The sequence below is a fragment of the Trichomycterus rosablanca genome, chromosome 3, assembly GCF_030014385.1.
Source record: "Trichomycterus rosablanca isolate fTriRos1 chromosome 3, fTriRos1.hap1, whole genome shotgun sequence".
Taxonomy (NCBI): Eukaryota; Metazoa; Chordata; class Actinopteri; order Siluriformes; family Trichomycteridae; genus Trichomycterus; species Trichomycterus rosablanca.
In genome coordinates this window covers 26,453,776-26,466,120 of record NC_085990.1, presented here as the reverse complement: position 1 = coordinate 26,466,120, position 12,345 = coordinate 26,453,776, and the positions used below count along the sequence as shown (strand labels likewise).

The following is a 12,345-nucleotide window of genomic DNA, read 5'->3' as shown; positions in this document are numbered from 1 at the left end:
GTGGTTTACTGAGAGTTAATACATGATTGTCAAAACAACATTATATGAAATTTTTTTTTAAATAAGGCTATGTGTGTATAATAAGGCTATTATGTTTAACTTACAGAGATGTAATGCAGGTAGTGCTGTTAATATTGTGACTGAAATGACCCGAGAAATTCAACACAATTAAAAAATAAATAAAAATAAAAATAAATACACATTTTAGTCTTCTTTAGTGATATTCTCTTTTCTAAAATGGTAAGTAAATAATAAATGTTAGAACATATTTACAACCACACAGTCAGAACACAAGCAGGACTAAAATGCCAGTTAATAATTTCTTTCAGCTGTTCCCATTAGGGGTCACTACAGCAGGTCATTTCTTTGAATATTTGATTCAGCACAGTTTTTATGCCGGATGTCTCTCCTGACACAACTCTCTTATTTAACCCATTCTTGGGACCAGCAATATTTGTGCGCTGATATGTGTCTTCACAATGACTAGGTTCATTTAATGGCAAACATCTTCTGTATTTGTAAGCCCAGCCTGGGATTCCCTCATAGGACACTCACTGACCAGATGATGTTTGGGTGGTGGACCATTATCAGCACTCCAGTGACACTAATATGGTAATGACACGATAGTGTGTGTTGTTCTGGTGTGAGTGTATCAATTACAAAATTACTATTTTTATCACTGCTTTACCTGGTCTTGGTTACGGCGGGGTTGTGGGGTCTGGACAGGGCGCCAATCCATCGCAGGGCTTCTAACACCAACCCCATCCCCCTTAAACATAGCCAATTGTCTGTGTAGATGCTTGGCCAGCCAATAGCACCACTGGGATTCAAACCCGGGTCTCAGCTGATGGGCTAGTGTAACAGCATTTTAATCAGAATTTTTTAAAAACCTGACAAGTAAGCTAAACATTATTTACCACAACTAACCAAGTTAATGTGACACTGTAGCAACTCTTCCAGTCTACAGTAGACTGTCACACTGGCCGGCCTTTATGTCCTTTAAAGGTACTGATTTTAAAGTTTGAACTTTAAAGGATAGCCTATGGGCAGAGTTTTGGGTCTTATGGCACCCAGGACCTCTTTCTCTCTGTCATAGGCTGCTGAATGGAAAGCTTTTCACTGACTCCTGCATAACAGTGCTGGTTTAGTACATGCACACATGAGCACATTCATACAGACAAGAAGTTCTATTAGCACACCTTACAATAATGAATTCACTCAAGCTGCTCTGTATCTCTAAGAGATGTGCTTAGTCCTTTTCAACATGGGTAAAGTAAAAAGTTGCGTAAAGAGCACTTACTAGAGAGGAATGTGAGTGCTACAGAAAGCATTCTGTGCAAATATATAATGTCTTAAATAGAAACTGCAAGTGAAGATTTTAAAAAATACAAAATTATATATACAGAAGTTGTAATATGATACACACTGTAAAAGAAAACACTTGGAAGAACAACTAAGATTTTACCAATCAGCAATACTTTGCTCAGTCAGAGATGTGATTGGTCCTAATGCAGTGGTGTTGGTGGTTGTGGTTGGTCCTGATGCAATGCCAGTCAGTGCAAACAGTTATTAAACAAAAAAGGCTATAATGAAATTGATATCTATGAGGCTGGCTGAATTCCACAGTGGCTAAAACCAAGCCTTAGGATCATTGGCCTTTTGGAGGGTCCCATGATGCTTTAGCTGGGTGTTCTAACAGGGTGTTCTTTTCAGTGTATGCTTCATTCTTCTCCTCAAGACATACTGCTGAACCATTGGCCCAAAATGTTCTGTTCCACAGAACAGAATCCCAAAACTTTTGTGGTGTATGTATATGGTTTTAAGCATACTGCAGCTAACTTTTTACTTTTGGGTCAGTAGATGTGTATGTCTTGTTCAGGCATGAAGACCCTCAGCATTAAAGCATAGTGATGGGTCAGTGATGATGTGGGGATATTTATCTCCTGCAAGAACTGGCAGTCTTGACCATGTGACTGTCATCATGGATTCATAGAAATACCAAGGCATTTCGAGGAGGAATGTTCTGCCTTCTGTGGTGAAACTGGACCTCGGTGATAGTTGGACTTTCCAACAAGACAACACTTCCAAGCACACTTCGAAGTCAACCAAGAAATTGGTTAAGGAATCAGTCCTGAAATATCATTGGGTGGGCTTCTCAGTCTCCAGATTTAAATCCCATATAAAATCTTTGGTGAGATATAAAGAAAGCAGTTGCAAAATGTAGGAGGTTTTACAAGAGAGATGTCAGAAGCCTGTTAGCACTTACCGAAATTATGTATTAGAGGTTATTAAGCCAAAATGATGTTGCACCAAGTATTAAGGTTGGGGGTTAAATAATAGTGCATCTGGGCATTTGTCAAGAGTTTGTTTATCTGTATTTTAACATCATGTTTTACACCCTTCGATTACATCCACGACAGGAACGGTAGTTACTCGTTACACAAGATTCATCAGTTCACAAGTTTAATGTCAAACAGTCATGGACAATTTTGTATCTCCAATTCACCTCACTTGCATGTTTTTGGACTGTGGGAGGAAACCGGAGCACCTGGAGTAAACCCACACAGACATGGGGAGAACATGCAAACCACACAGAAAGGACCCGGACCGCCCCACCTGGGGATTGAATCCAGGACCTTCTTGCTGTGAGGCGACAGTGCTACCCACTTAACCACCGTGCCAAGAGAAATACATGTTTTTCATCTAACCCAAAACTATCAACTTTTTATTAACTTAAAATATGTTCTCAAAATTGCATGTATGCATAAATAAATTATATTTCTCTGTTTACTGGTGAGTGGGGTTGAATAATTCCAGTTGCATGTTGTACAAAGCTACAAGTAAAGACATTAAATTACATAAACATGTACGGAACATAAACAGTATGTCAGCCTTATGATTTAAACAATTTTGGGCATTCAAGTGGTGCAGCTGTCTAATACACTAGCCTATCACTATGATATAGCTTAATAACAATAGATTACATAAGACAATAGAATACATAAACGTGTAAACATTTGCTGACAAGCTTACATGTTCAAACCTCAGCTGTGCTGTCAACTTGACCAGGCATCCAACAGACACGTTTGGCCATGACTGAGGTAGGGTGCTATGAGGAATCTGAAACAACTAGTTTGGAAACACTTGATCAATGGAACACTTCTCTAAAGTACAGAACTTAGATCATTAATATAGAGGTGTAAAATGTAATTGAAGTTTGTTGCATGTAATTACTATATCAGATGACTTTTCTGTGCCTGTATAAAAATGACTCCACCCATTAAAAAGAACATGAAACAGCAAGGTTCTCTGGCCAAGTTAAAATAAAATAGCCCAAACTTTCACCACATGATTAGGGAATTTTATTCAGGAATGTCCAAATATCATTTATTTTTAAGGGCTTTAAAATGGTAAGCACCCCCAGCATCTTCAACCTCCCCAGTCTAAATTACACATATTTTTCCAGCCCGTATCTAACACACACATTATTAACAGTCAGGTGTCCCTGTGGATTTTAACTAGATGGATCAGGTGTTGAAGCAAAACCCTGTGGGAGGGCAGAGCTCCAAGTTGGATGCAGCTGATGGATGGTTCATTTATTGTTGTAAATAAATTGCAACCATCGAGAATCTTTACTCCTTATCCTAGATACTGTGAGGGAAATTTTAATATATTTTAAGTAAGTCAGAAGTTTTAATACATTGATACATTTTTCTATAATCTTTAACATTTTGGTGCAAGTCGTGTGAGGTCAAAAAGTTAACTATTCTGTATGTCTGTAAGTTCTGTTATTTTTGGAGACTAGCTCTGCTGTTGAGACAAGTTCTGCTTTTTTTTGACAATGTAAAGAGTTTCATCTCCTTATAAATAACAACTTGAGTTAGCTTTGAAATCTGCCCGGAGATAGAATGTTCTAGAAATCGCCATATAAGGCTTCGGCCAACACCCTAAATTGGGTATAAGTAATGTGACTTTTCTTTGTCTCATTGCACATTCGCTGATGGACTGAAGATTGACTGTAGATGAGATGTGTCCTATTGCAATAGATCTTGTGCAATAAACCTTTTGCATTAATCCTGGGTGGTTCTGATTTTATTCTGAGTCTTTGTTACTAGGTCTCATGTTTTTCTACGACAATACCTACAGCTTTTTCTTATGACATGTGACCAAGCTTTGTCATTGTTCATTGTTTGTCTCTGCAAAATAAGCAAGCACAGCCAATTTAGCTCTGTATGAGGCCAAACCAGGCCATTATTCCAACTATGTTTGAAATACATAAAATAAAAAAATAGGTATAATAAGGCACATTTCAGCATAACAATGGATTCCACCACCTCCTTTATTCTTAGCAATGGCAGTAATAGTAATTTCATTTTATTTTAAGAACAACTTGAAGTGGGTCTATTAGAAATTGTTATGCATAATGTTTAACACATGTCAATAAAACTATGCTTAGGAACTTATAAAGAGATGCATGGTTATTGTTATGATTTTTTTCAGTTTTAGGGGCATTTGTTAGATCTGTTTAATTTGTATAACAATCAAAACAGCCGATATAAGTAACAGTTTTATTTCTCTAAGCTTCTCATGTTTTTTTCCTAAAATTGTAATTGTAATTGTAACTAGGCAGGTTGCAGCCTGTAAGTGAATTGTGAGGTCAAGCCCTATACCTGCAAGAACAGAAAAAATAATCTAAGTGCATTTAATGTAACACAATACTGTGGCTAAAAGCAACTAACAAACAGCAACAATAACAAATAAATAAGGTGGCCAAAATAACAGAAAAAACAAAACAAATAAAAGATCTGCAGCCTGCAATGGAGAAAGTGGATCGAATAGAAATAGCACAGAAATGAGAACTGGTTGTCACAATCGAATATGCTGTTAGGTGGCACAGTGGTAAAACACACTAACCCACTCTGACTAATTTTCAGAGTTTAAACCTCAGCAGTGCTATCAGCAGGTCGGGCAACTATACAGACATGATTGGCTATGTCAGAGGTAGTAAGAATGACCAAACAGCCTAGCCATTGGGAGGTTTAGTGTTAGACCCAAGCATGAATACAATAAGAAGCATTGTATTAGGAATTGCATCTGGTGTAAAAACTGTGTCAAATTAGGTATGGAGACCAAAATGATCCACTGTGGCAACCGCTAAAATGAGGGGAGCAGCAAACAGAAAAAAAAACTAAAATAAAATATACAATATGATTTTTTTTTTTTCAATTTGTCCCCCAATTTTGTCCCCTAATCTAGTTGTATCTAGTTACCCTAATTGCGTTACGCTTCACCTCTACCGATACAACCCTCCACTGCTGACTGAGGAGCTTCGCAACTGACACACGCCCCCTCCGACATGTGTGAAGTACTGACTGCATCTTTTCACCTGCACAAGGCGAGTTCATATGCAGATCAGCCTTATGTACGGAGAGCCACACCCTGATCAGCATTATTCTTCAACTCTGCACAGGCGCCATCAATAAGCCAGCAGAGATCGTAATTGCACCAGTTATGAGGAACCCTGGTCCGGCTTGTCCCACCTTATGAACCACAGCCAATCATTGTTCATGTAGCCGTCCAGCTTAGCCAGATGGCAGAGCTGAGATTCGATACGATGTATTCGAAATCCCAGCTCTTGTGTGCTAGCGTATTTTACTGCTGCGTGGCAAATATGGTTCATTTTAAACCATATAGTGAGTTCCTGGAGTTTCTGAGGTCTACAGCAGTTTATGCTAACACACTTAGCTCAAAAAGTTTAAATGATGGACTGACTGCTCTAAAACTGCCTGTGAGCTGTATGATTAAATGTGTAAGCGTGTGTTACCATGCAATTGATTGTCAGTCTGTCCAGAGGCAGAAGTTGATGACATGCATGCTAAAAAAAAAGCCTTCTTTAACCAAACTGATTCAAGCCAACACAATCAGAGGGTAAGAACATTAAACTTTCTACTGAATGTTTTATCTACATTTGATTTAAATGTGATGTCTTTATGATTTCTTCAGTCGCATGGCTGTTATGATCTCTGTAGTGTCACCACACAAAAAGATCTACAGCATCAATCGGCTCACGATGCAGCACATAATAGGACTTGTCAAGATAGCAAAAAGACTGTAATGGAAGCAATTAACTTTTCAAACATCCATTTGTTGCTGCCAGCTGTTTCAGGAATGAAATACCATCACTGTTTATCTGCAAGGATAAGCGGCTCCAAACCTAGAATGTTCCGATGCACAAAATTAATGTGAAAATGTCAGGTTGTGCATTAGAAGGCTGTGATGAAGATAGCCTCCGTTCACATTTGTACATCATTTATTATTTATTCATCAGTGTATTGACTGCTGTTATACGGGAGGGAGGAAGGGAGGGAGGGAGGAAGGGAGGTAGGGAAGGAGGCTGGAGGCAGCAGAGAAGACTGTGCTTTCTTAATAATAAGCGTAGGTGCTAATAATGGGTCTTCAGTAAGCCAGGCTGTAAAGTTACCACCAGTAAGCATAAATTAATTAATTAAATGTGTTACAGCATTAGGATGACTACTCACAAATAACCTGAAATACACAATATGGATCAAATTTGTGGACACCCCTCTTAATTATTGAGTTGGTGTTTCAGCCACACCCACTGCTAACAGCTATATTAATCCTTACAAACAAAATGTTCCAGTCCCTTCTGTACGCAGCGTGTTTGATCCATAAAGATATAGTTTAATGAGCTTTGTGTGGAAAAATCCCAGTGGCCTGAACACATATGTTATCTTCTATCTTAATTATATATAGGGCCCTACTAAATTAATGGGAAAAATTGCAACAAAAGTGCCACACGGCAGTCATTAAATAACACTCATAAATTTAATAATAAAATCAATGGAAGTTACAATAAACAGTACACAAACCCCCAACCCCCCCCCCCCCCCCCCCCCCCCCCCCCCATTTTATCCCTTCCAGTCCCTTCTGTACGCAGCGTGTTTGATCCATAAAGATATAGTTTAATGAGCTTTGTGTGGAAAAATCCCAGTGGCCTGAACACATATGTTATCTTCTATCTTAATTATATATAGGGCCCTACTAAATTAATGGGAAAAATTGCAACAAAAGTGCCACACGGCAGTCATTAAATAACACTCATAAATTTAATAATAAAATCAATGGAAGTTACAATAAACAGTACACAACCCCCCCCCCCCCCCCCCCCCCCCCCCCAACCCCCCCCCCCCCAGTTTATACAAACTACAGGGAGTATAATACTTCACTGGCTCGTTCTTTTAAGCACAAACTACAGAGAGATGATCACGTGTGTATAGAAGCACAATTTTTTATTGACCATGGAATCCCCAAAGGTACAAAATGCATTCTATACGTAAACACATACATCAAACTTCATCAGCACATTACACCACAGAAAAATCTGTTACACTAACGTAATTATGACGCCGTATAATGCCGTACGATTGCTAGGACCACCTCCTATTAAGCCTCATATTTCATACGCTACATAAATGAAAAATGATAAATCGCTAAACATAATTCTTAAATTTTGAATTTCATAGCAAATTGCATATTACACAGGAAATGGCTCTTTTCTCGGGCTAATGACAGGATTTTCATGGCCGTGATTTAGATGGGGCCCTATTTATATATGACATATATCTTTGGCTACATAGTGTTTTTATACTTTGTTTATGCATTTTCTCCACTTTTTCTCCCTTTGAGCGCGTCCAATTGCGCGTCAAATTCCTCTGCACCAATGCTGATCCCTGCTCTGATCGAGGAGAACGAAGCTAATCCATGCCCACCCCCCGACACGTGGGCAGCAGCCGTATGCATTTTGTCACCCACACTTTGATGAGTGCAATGCGGATCAGCACTGTATACGGAGAGACACACCCTGATCAGCATTATTCTTCAACTCTGCACAGGCGCCATCAATAAGCCAGCAGAGATCGTAATTGCACCAGTTATGAGGAACCCTGGTCCAGCTTGTCCCACCTTATGAACAACAGCCAATCATTGTTCATGTAGCCGTCCAGCTTAGCCAGATGGCAGAGCTGAGATTCGATACGATGTATTCGAAATCCCAGCTCTTGTGTGCTAGCGTATTTTACTGCTGCGTGGCAAATATGATTCATTTTAAACCATATAGTGAGTTCCTGGAGTTTCTGAGGTCTACAGCAGTTTATGCTAACACACTTAGCTCAAAAAGTTTAAATGATGGACTGACTGCTCTAAAACTGCCTGTGAGCTGTATGATTAAATGTATCTTTATTTAATTTACATATATCTTTGGCTACATAGTGTTTTTATACTTTGTTTATGCATTTTCTCCACTTTTTCTCCCTTTGAGCGCGTCCAATTGCGCGTCAAATTCCTCTGCACCAATGCTGATCCCTGCTCTGATTGAGGAGAACGAAGCTAATCCATGCCCACCCCCCGACACGTGGGCAGCAGCCGTATGCATTTTGTCACCCACACTTTGATGAGTGCAATGCGGATCAGCACTGTATACGGAGAGACACACCCTCACAGAACTCTTTTTCCGTCTCTGTGCAGGCAGCATCAATCAGCCAGCAGAGATCGTGATTGCATTGGTTATGAGAGAGTCCCTATACAGCTTTAATATCCCACCCCTATCTGAACAACAGGCCAATTGTTGTCCATGTAGACGCTCAGTCCAGCCGGAAGGCAGAGCTGAGACTCGATACGATGTATTCGAGATCCCAGCTCTGGTGTTCCAGCATGTGTTTTTACTGCTGCGCCACCTGAGTAGCTGTGTGTTTTTAAATCAAAAATGATAAAATACACACTTCCATTTATTATACAACTATATTACAAATATATACATCCAATCACCTGTTTAAACGAAAGTATTCACTCTCCTCCCCCCACATACATACCTGCGTACACCCTAGCAACCACCTAGAACACCAAAGCAATTAAGCAACCCTTTACCAACTAACCTGTTAGCATAGCAACTGACCAGCAACACCTTAGCAATCACCTAGCAATAGCTTAGTAACGTCAGTACACCTTGGCAACTGTGTAGCAAAACCTTACCAACCACTCAGTAACACCTCAGCAACCACTTAACAATTAACTCACTACTATAGCAACACCTTGCAACTCTTCAAAAACTTATCTTATGTTTATTATTATTATTATTATTTTTTATTTATTTATTTCCATCAACTGCTTTATCCTGGTCATGGTTGCGGCAGTCTTGGTTCCACAAGGAAACACCTGGTGCAAGGCAGGAATACCCTGGACAGGGCACCAATTCTTCGCAGGGCTTCAGCCAACTCCAAACCACAGACATAGACAGCGTTAAGTTTAAAAAACCCACATCTCAGCAGCGGTGAGCTAGCTTAATAGACCACTGCTCCACCCAACTGCCGATTATTGAGTAGTTGTCAAATTATTTTTTTCATTCCAAAAAAGATACTGTGTAAATTTGCATCACATTTTCTCAAACAAGATTTGATGTATTCAATAAATAAAGTTATCCAGCATGCACAGTAACATAATACACTACTGATCAATAAAATTTAGGTCAACAGAAATCACACGCTACTCTTTGTGCAATCTCTTTTTACCAGGGGGATTAATTAGTCTGTTAGCAGGAAGGAGGCATATTGTTCCGTTGTTAGGTGCTGTGTTATGGTAACTCCCTATAGAAGATAAACTGAGAGGAAAATCATACAAAGCAACACAGACTCTCATAAGCTTTTAACATTCAGACTGTTCCCAGGATCACTGGAATATTAACATTCACACATTACACCTAGTTTTAATGCATCTTTTTTCATTTTTTCTCATTTATATGTAACAACAATTTGCCCAAAAACTCTGCCCCAGTGTCAACAAGTGAGTATAGTCTATGTTAACAAATATGTTGACACTGTCATTAAATTAGGGATGTGAACTGGTCTGAGTTGAAACTAAAATTAAGGCAATTGGGTAGTGCAGCGGTAAAACATGCTAGCACACCAGAGCTGACATCTTCAACTTGCAAATTTAAATCTCAGACCTGCTACCGGCAGGTCAGGTACTTAAATGGACAATGACTGGCTCAACCATGGGTGGGAATGCCAGTGGGGATTCTTCATGACTGCTGCAATTACGACTTCAGCTGGCTGTTTGATGGCGCCTGCATAGAAACAGGGGACGATGAAAACTCTCCATGCGCATTTGGCTACTGCACAAGTTTTAAATGGGGCACGTGATAGTCACGGCCGATCAGGAGCGGAGGTCAGCAGCAGTAGAGAAATAATTAGATACGACTCAGGTAATTGGATATGACTAGACTGTGGGGAAAATTTAGGAAAAATGCATAATAAATTCTATTGAAGTTTTTGTTCTAGCCACACCATCATATAAAAAGACAATTTAAAGAGAGCTGCATGCTTAATTTCTAGCCTCTGTGTTTATTATGTCTTGTAAAAAGCATCCAATTTACTATAAAACTGCAGCTTATCCATTCACACTTCTGTAGATTTGTCTCTTTCCATAAGAACCGATTATGCTTAGCTCTAACTGATTGTCGATGTTTTATAAATTCAGTCAATGTTCTATCTTTACACTCAATCAAGTGTGAATCCCGTACACCACATAAATGGGCACCTGTGGTACAGTTACTCTTCTGATGTCTATAGCCATGCAGAACTCCAAACACCTATCTTTTGCTTTAGTGCCTAAATAGGCAGCAAACAATCAACACCAGTTTTGTCCTGGGTAAACCCCCTGCAATGGAGTTCACTGGAAATTGGATGCTAATGAGATTCATTTTCATGTTGTACGACTGCTTTATCCTGGTCAGGGTTGCGAAGGTCCAGCTTTCCTGGAATCACTGGGTGCAATGCAATAACACAACCTGGACAGGACATCAATCCATTGAGGATTAGCCACAGACATTGCCAATCATGTCTGTATGTAGACGCCATCCAGCAAGCGTAATTCACCACTGCACCACCCAAGCGCCTATCTTAATAAACTGATACATAAATTGAACCTGATTAAGAGTACCCTGGCTGCAAAGTCTATCCAGGACACACTATGTGCCAACCAGGACACTCAGGACTGGATACTAAACTAAAGCTGAAGATAAAAACAAGGACTTGTGCAGCACTATCGCTGGCCGCTATGCCACCATGATTACCAAATAGTATGTTAGGTAGAACATTAATGTAATCATAACTGTGTTTATATTTAAAAAATACATTTGATTTAGTTGCTTTAATGTTAGATGAACACATGGAATTGACTTAAGAAGATGTAGTGTCTTGTTTACGTGTGATTTTGAGTGGGATTGAGGTATGGGTGCCACCTAGCTCCAGGGTCCTGGTTTCTAACTTTGCTTCTGGTAACTGTCTGTAAGGCGGATGGCATATTCTTTCAGTGTTGGTAAGTATCTAATGCCCTGTGATTAGAGCTGGGTGGTTCCTGAATCACCCAGGTTAATGATTCGAATCTTTGTACTGAATCAGGAATCACGAGTCTGAGGTCTCAATTAACCCGGATCCTCTGACTGGCTACTGCTAAGTAAACAAGGCGAGTGAGCAGAGTCACCTGAAACACTGAGGGCGGTAATTTGGCTGAACCGACTTCACTCCAGTCCGTGAATCTATGTAATCTAAGTTAAATATTCCAATAAACATGCTATTATTATTATCATCAGTAGTAGTGGTTTAGATTAGTGATGCAGTATATTTTTCGTAAACAAAACAACAACAAAATATAGTTATACTATTATTAAAATGCAAATGCTTACAGGCAACTTTAGGACTGTACCACTTAAGGAGTATCATAGCCCTTCCCCCATGGTAATTTATTGACTGTTTGTTTTGGTGCCACTGTGGCTGCCTGACTGGGTCAAGTTACCCTGAAAATTTGTTGTTGACCATCCCCCTTGAACCCTTGACCCATTAATATACCCATCTGTTTGGTAAGTGAGGCCACCCCCTCCCTGTCCCTATCCCCCATTATCAAGATTCCACTTAGAAAAAAATGTGAACTTGTCACTGATAAGAGAAGTGAGAGGTGCCAGGAGATTTAAGAGAGAAGGATTTATTTACAGAAGATGAGTGCATGTTAGACAAGTGATATTTGGATGCATTTTCATGCAGTAAATCAGTCGCAATCAAGATGTCAGTACAAGTGACTCAAGTGAACCGGATCACATTACTGAGTGACTCAGATTAACCCGAGTCCATAAAATGAACCGAATTTACCACCACTACCTGTGATATGCTTGGTGCCCTGTCTAGGCATGAATGAAGATGAATTAAACACCCAAGCTTATGGTTTGCTCTTAATAGGTTTCAAGTGAGGTTGGCTCACTAGAAGTTCATGCATTTT

General features: G+C 39.6%; 1 protein-coding gene across 1 annotated transcript in view; it reads right to left on the bottom strand.

Moving 5' to 3' along the window:
- gpr158a (G protein-coupled receptor 158a) overlaps positions 1-12,345 on the bottom strand; it is a 128,035-nt gene that overhangs the window by 114,769 nt on the left and 921 nt on the right. The gene's annotated exons all lie outside the window — the stretch shown is intronic.